Source organism: Myotis brandtii, unplaced genomic scaffold, assembly GCF_000412655.1.
Source record: "Myotis brandtii unplaced genomic scaffold, ASM41265v1 scaffold115, whole genome shotgun sequence".
Classification (NCBI taxonomy): Eukaryota; Metazoa; Chordata; class Mammalia; order Chiroptera; family Vespertilionidae; genus Myotis; species Myotis brandtii.
Window position 1 is genome coordinate 4,783,746 of NW_005353967.1, and position 7,459 is coordinate 4,791,204.

At 41.9% G+C, this 7,459-nt stretch overlaps 1 pseudogene; it reads left to right on the forward strand.

Annotated features, from left to right (window-relative positions):
* Positions 1-6,427: 6,427 nt before the first annotated feature.
* LOC102262427 lies at positions 6,428-7,205 on the forward strand (annotated as a pseudogene).
* Positions 7,206-7,459: the final 254 nt, after the last annotated feature.

The following is a 7,459-nucleotide window of genomic DNA, read 5'->3' on the forward strand; positions in this document are numbered from 1 at the left end:
TCTGACTGGCTGGATTTTTGGAGCCATGATCAAGAAGTTTCTAGGGTCAAAGGGCCAAGGAATTGTCCCAGGTGCTCTGCATGTGGGTCTCCCAGACAGAAGACTAAATGAGGTGATAATGGATTGTGGTTAGACAGAGTGTGGGGATGTGAAGACCCCTTCCTCGGCCACAAAGGACCACAGGCAGAAAATCAAAATGGAAAAGGAGATTTGGTCTCTTGCCTCCAATTCTTAACTTGGAAATGATTTGTTTCTGTCTTTTACTGACACTTGCAACTATGTATGCACTATCACAATCTCTATGGGAAGCAGAATGATGTTGGCCAGGTCAAGAGTCCTTGATGCTGTCTGAATATCAGAGTCACTCCAGGTGACTTTGTTTCTTGTACTCCAATTCAAAAGGTCTGGGGTGAAGTCTGGTGTGAGCATTGTGTTGCCAGGTTGCACAAATGAATGTGATGTGCAGTTCTCAAGTTTACAGAAGGTGCTGTGGGTATAAAGGGAGGCCTCCTTAAGGGAGTCTTGTCCTGGTAAAACTGGATTTCAGCAACCTTTGGCTCTGCTCCAAATTTACCACCAGATCCAGCTCCTGCAGCTACTACTAGAGTACCTGTATCTGCAGGTCAACCAGAAGGCCCAATGCATCCTGAGATGGTTCATTCAGTCTCTTCCAATATTGTAAGGAATTTATCCCATCCCACCGCAGATACCAGGAAGATAGCAAGATGGCAGGCTCACTTCATGTGCTTCCTCAAGTTTTCTGTTTGAGAATCTTAATGCATGTTTACACATATACTTAAAATATTAATATTTAAAATGTAATTAAAAGATTTAAACTCATTTTAATACTAAAGGAAGACAAACAATGCTCATCTGAGTCACTCAAGTTAAGAAAATTGTTTGTTGGTATAATTCATTAATATTGAGAGAAATCTTCATGTGCCTCATTTTCTTGGTGACACCCAATGGGGCAATGCTATAAAGTAAGGGACAGAGCTTAGCACACATTTGGCACTCTCAAGCATGCTCAGAACTAGAGATGTAGATAGCGGAGTAGGTGGGTCCACCTCAGGTGAGAGCTCATGGAAAACAAGACCTACGGTGCCTGTCTCAGTGTGAAGCCCCAGGGAAAAGCCTGGATTCTGCTGGGGGAGTCTCTGGGGATGGAGTCTTACTTACTTTTTGTCCCCATGGCAGGTTCCCATCTGAGACCATATTTCTAAGCATTGGCACTATTGACATCTGGAGCCAGACATTTCTTTGTTTGGGAGCTATCCTGTGCTTTGTAGGATGTTTAGAAACATCCCTGGGTTCTACCCACTAGATCCCAGGAGTGGCCCCCTCCCCAGTTGTAACTGAAATGTATGCAGACGTTGCTAGTGTCGTATAGATGTCAAAATCACCTCCAGTTAAGAACCATGGATCCCAGAAGACATTGAAACCACTGCTGTACCTTTAGCACCTGTCTGACAAGTTGGTAAGGTAAGAGATTGGAGTGCTTCCCTTTCTGTAGGATATTACAAATAGCCAAACTTCCCCATATGGTTGAAGGAGAGCAGAATTCTCACCCCAAAATATATCATTTTGGCATGAAGATAACTTTGAGCTACAGCCAATCAAAACCCAGTAGGTTCAGGAAAAGCTCTTTACTCCCCCTCAACTGCCTAAATTTCCATCAGGAAGGGAGCCTGTATCTGGAAGAGAGCTATTATCGCAGATCCTTTTCACCTAAGAGACTTATCTGCAACCTTTGTCTTCCAGTATCCTTCACCTTTCTGTGCATAGTCTTCCTCCCCTTTATGTCCCCAGACCCCACTTCTTTGCTTAGATCAGAATGTTATATAAGTCTCAATTACCTGGTTGCCTTTTGGGTCCCATATCTTGGGGGCTCCCATATGTACAAAATTAGTTTTTCTCTTGTTAATCTGTCTTATGACAACTTGATTATTAGACCAGCTAAAGAAAGTTAGAAGATAAGAGTGGAACATTTTTTCTCCCCAACATGACACATCAACAGTCCTAAACGAAAGTAATTTCTGACTTTTATGTTCAAAAGAAAATAGATATTATTTACCCATTTTGTTGACATGAAGGACAGATAAACATTTGTCTAATTTTGGCTTTCTTATATTCTTCCTGTCAGGAAATACTAACTTCATTCAATCCTTATACACACTGTCACAGAATAGGAAGGTTTCAATGGTATATTTTAACGCAAATATCAATCTCAGAAAAATAAATTATTCCACATATATCTCCAAGTGAGTTCTAAGTAGATATAACTGAATGTATGTATATGTTGGCTCATAAAAGTAAAATGTTCATGAACATCCAACACACATGTTATCAGTGAAAGACAGTATTGAGAGAAACAGACCCAAAATGGAGTCACTTGTGCTAAGCCCCACATCAGCAAACCAAAATTTAATACCTGATCTAACTACAGTTTCAGCCTCTCCCAGAAATGTAATGTTTAACCAGTCAATCTGGAATTTCATGCTCAACACCAGGGAATTAATCTCCTGGTAGACCTCTTTCTTCCCCTAAGGTGATCTTGCCTCAATTTAATCTTTCAACTTCCTTTCCCCTTCTTTCTGACTTTAAAAGCCTTCCACTTTGTACAGCTCTCAGATCTCCTGTCTGTTTGGTAGATGCGATGCTACCTGCTTCATGAATCCTTGAAAAAAGCCAATGAGATTCTCAAATTTGCTCAGTTGAATATCATTTTCTAATAGATTTGGTGGTAACAGTGGAATCTGAAGTGAATTGCTGATAACTTTGGGGACAATGAGAAACATAGGTTTTGAGTTTTCTATGTCTTTCTTGCCATTTCTGAGGGTTGTGGGTAAGTTCCTTCTGGCTCTGATCTAATTGGCTTCCCAGTCCCAATTCCCTTTTTGTCAGCAAACTCAGTCCAGACCACAATTCTCTTTTTTGGGGTCTGCAGGTTCTGTCTTTTCCCCAGTCCCAACTTCTACATTGGGAATTGCTGGAGGTATGTAGTCTGAGGTCATGTCTAAACCCTAACCTTTGTTTCTGTCCCCAGATACCACACTGGTGCAGCTGTATTTCCCCATTTGTTTGTAATCCTTCTGCAATCCCCACTCCTTGGGATCTGCTGGTTCAATCCATTCCCCAGTGCCTAATTTGCAGGTTACTGTTGATATGTTAATAGGCACATGCAATAAAGGCTATTGCCAGCAGGGATCTCAGAAAGCAAAAAGCCACAAAAATTGGTGGGCATCAGGGAAGCATTTAAAAGCTGTTAGAGTATCCAGACTCTGTTAGGATAACTTGGTCACAGAATGGGTTAGCTTGACACCAAGTGGCCTGTCAACCTCATGAAAATGAGATAGACTGTAAAATATCACACAATTCACAATCCAGTGGTACTTCTCTTTTAGGTATTATTTTGGCTCTGAACGACCCAAAGGCTTAGCTAATAATAATAATAATAATAGGTTCTTTAAAATCCAAAAAGTGGAGCATACCATTTTCTGGCAAACCTGCTTATTTTATGTGTATGAGATTTGGTTCCAGAAGCTATACATATCTATAAAAATTGTTTGTTTGCTAAAAACAAACTTAAATGGCTATTATGGGGAATGTTGCAATTACAGAAGATTGTTCACCTAAAAAGTGTGCTTGAAGGTAAGAGATCCTGCCCAGCTGGTGTGGGTCAACGCTCAACCAGGAGATCAGGGTTCCATTCCAGGTCAGGGTGCATGCCAGGGTTGAGGGTTCAATCCCCAGTAGGGGGCTTGCAGGACGCAGTTCATTGATGATGTTCCTCTCATGTTTCTCTCTCTCTATTCCTCTCTCTCTAAAAATCAATAACAGTTTAGGTATCTAAACCAAATAGATAACTATTTTTATTGGTATACAGAAGCTTCCAAAGTGCTTCAAAATTCCAAAATAGCTTCATTAAACATTGATTGCAAAAGGCTAATGAAAATTTAAAGATACAAGATTGTAAACAAAAGTTCAGCAAAACTTTACCCTTACAGATACAACAGCTCCAAGGCCAAAGACTTAAATAACACCTGGGTCTCCACCTGGCATCCTTCTGGGGGTCCATCATTAACCACTGGCCCAGGGGTCGATGTCTCAGTTGTAATCAATTGGGACACTAGAAAAGAGATTTCCCAAAGAGCCTATGCAAATTTTCAACACTGTTTTGAATGCCCACATATCTACTCCCAAAGGAGGACTCCTGTATGGGCCTCTCTCAGAATTGACAAAACTTGAGGGATTTTTTGGTAAACTTCTATATTATTTTCCTTAAACAGCCAGGGGAACCAAAATTATTCAAAACTGTATAGGACATTTTCCATTCTGCTCCCCTAAGGTAAAGTGAAACCATGTTGAGGGTTAGGGGTGGGAACCTTCTGAAGCCTTTGTGAAAAGGTTTGCTAAAACATCCCAAAGGCAAAGAGCTCTAAATCTAGAACATAGAAACCTTTTGATTGCCATCTTAGCTGGAAATCTTCTCCCTGATATAAAAAAGCCAATTGAAGGTAATGTAGTTGGGTGAGTAGATCAACCTATGATGTCACTTAGGCTGCAACCCAATTCCTTGAGGAACTGAGAGCAGCTGTCCTTATCTGACACATTTTTGCACAACTAGAAATGCGGCTCTAGAGGCCTTTCAAAATCCACCCATGGCCTTAAGAAAACAGTCTTCCTTAGAGGAACTCACTTTATTTCCCTGTGCCTTTGAGATGTAAATGTTAGCTCTTATCTAGTCCATCTCTTTAAAGTACCAACTTCAGGGAGGTAATTCTTATCAGAAAAAAAGAACAAAAGTGGGAAAGGTCATTGGAAACTTAGGTGAAAGAAAAATTATTTGCCTTCTCCACAAATATTAGTAAAAAGCTTTAGCCATCTGAGCAGGTAATTTTAACTTATTCCATCTACAAGAAAAACAAGGTAGAGCCAACTTCTGTTATAACTAGTGAGTTTTGTGATATTGTACCTGATTCTGGCAGTAATTTTAAAAACAGAAGCTATAAGTTCTCTGTGTCTTTCAGTATGTTTATGTGCATCTACCTATCTGTGCTGTATATGTATGGTATTATTTCTACCTATGGATGATAATTCCAAAATTAATTTGTAAAAGAGCTCTATTTAATTGACTTAAAGAAAATTAAGTGCTTATATAAATTACATTTCACAGAAATATAATCGAAACTAACCCAAATGAATACAAGGCTCACACAATGAAGGAAGTCTTTGGTATCAAATCCAGTTTACACCCTAGATGGTTTGGCTAGTGGATAGAGCATCAGCCCATGGTCTGAAGGGTCCCAGGTTCAATTCTGGTCAAGGGCAGGTACCTTGGTTGCCGGTAACCTGGCCCTGGTTGGGGTACATGCAGGAGGTAACCAATCGATGTGTCTCTCTCACATCTATGTTTCTCTCCATCTTCCCTCTCCCTTCCATTCTCTAAAAATCAATGAAAAAATATCCTCAGATGAGGATCAACAAAAACAACAAAAGTTTATGTTTGATAGCATAATTAAAACAGGCATGTTTTTAGAGTTATCAGCCTTAAATATTCTACCTGGTCTACTAAAGGTCAGATAAGTTCATGTTATCCTTACAAAATTTGTCAGCAAGAAAAATAGCTTGGGATAATGGCTGACTTTGGTTAATGTCTAAACATATTCATAAATTGCCAATCTATAGAATGCTGGTGCAACAGACAGTTCACAATTGTTTACTTTTTCATTTTTGCTAGAAATTAAGATTTTTAGGGTTCAATTTTTAATATATGTAACTAAAGCCACTAGACATAATAAGGAAAAGATGTCCTTGTGCAAGGAAAATAGGAGATGTGGTTTAGATTTTTTTAAAAAGGTATGAAGGATGGAGATACTAACCACGAACACTTTTGTGAAAACATCAGAGTAAAACCGCAACTTTTGGTAAGTGACAAATAAATATAAAATGAACATTATTAAAAATCTGATGAGAATTCATTATAATAAAAAACATATATTTATATACTAGAGGCCTAGTGCATGAAATTCGTGCATGGGTAGGGTCCCTAGGCCTGGCTGGTGATCAGGGCTGGTCAGGTTCCCCGCCTCCCCCCTTCTCCTTCCCTCTCTCCCTCAGCGCCCTTCCCCAGCCACTGCCACTGGTTGCCTGTCATGTTCCATGCTGCCCCCTCGTGGTCAGCGCACGTCATAATGAGCGATTGAACTCCTGTTCTCCCAATTGAACTCCTGAGGGGACACTTTGCATATTAGCCTTTTATATATAGAGATATTTATAATAAAAATGTGGACCCTTTCCTACCTGGTTAGTGGCGTATTCATTTGATACAATGTTTCCCAGGGAGAATTTGGTAATAGCTAATGCAGTTTAATTCTACCAACTCGCTGGTAGTATAATGCTACTATTAGAAATTTGCCCTAAAATCATGCAAAAAGGCCGCCCGGCCTCTGCAGCCATCACTGCCACCATGAGGCCGAAACAGAAGAAACAGACTTAGCTGCAGCCGCCACCCCAGATGCCTGAGTGGGAGGAGGCTGAGGACGAAGGTGACGGGCGGCCTGCAGGACCACCCAGCCTCCTGGGCCCTCCCCCCATGGTCAATGGAAAGCCTGGTGACCACAAGTCAACCCTAACTGGAACCCACCCCCATGTCCACCATCAGTAGAATGGATAAATAAGTTGTGTGTGTGCACTCAATGGGATACTACACTGCAATGAAAACAAGCAAACTCCTGCTATAGGCAACCTGGATGAATCTCACAAACATGATGTTGAGCAAAAGGAGCCAGACACAAAAGAATAGACTCTCTTTGCAGAGGTCTGCCCAGGATCAAGGGGACTGATGATTCCATCACTGCTGAGTCTCCCACCTCCTCCCCAGGGCAGAGGCCCAGTTTGGGGAGGCTTAGGCCCCAGGTCTCGCCCACATGGTCATGGTTGGTGGGGGGTCAGTGCTGAGCCTCCTTTTCCTGGGCCAGACCAGGTAGTCCCCACCAGGGAGGCTTTCACAAAGAACAGAGACACCCTCAAAGGCTCAAAAGCTGGTCACGTGTCAAGAATACCTGCCCTCCCCGAGGATAAACCCCAGGTTATGGAAGACAAACTTAACCGCCCAGTCTGCTGACACTGCTAAAAAAGGCCTCTGTCGATATGAAGACCTCTGTGCCTTCTATCACCCACATATCAATGGACCTCCTCTGTGAGACTGTGCCTTCCCAGTTGAGCTGGAGGGAGCCCTTGTGACTACAGTGAAGCTGTTCCACCACCCTCAGTCAGTAACACCTTCCCCCGTCCATCACTTCCCCCACTTGGGGTTCAGAGTTGTGTTTCACCACTGGGGTGAAGTGTGCACTCTTTCTGCTGATCCAGCCTCCAGAGACTCGCCTTTAGGACCCCATCTTTCTCCCTCAACTGCCTCCTGGGTCCTCTTCCCCCTGGCCACTGACTGCTGAGCAGG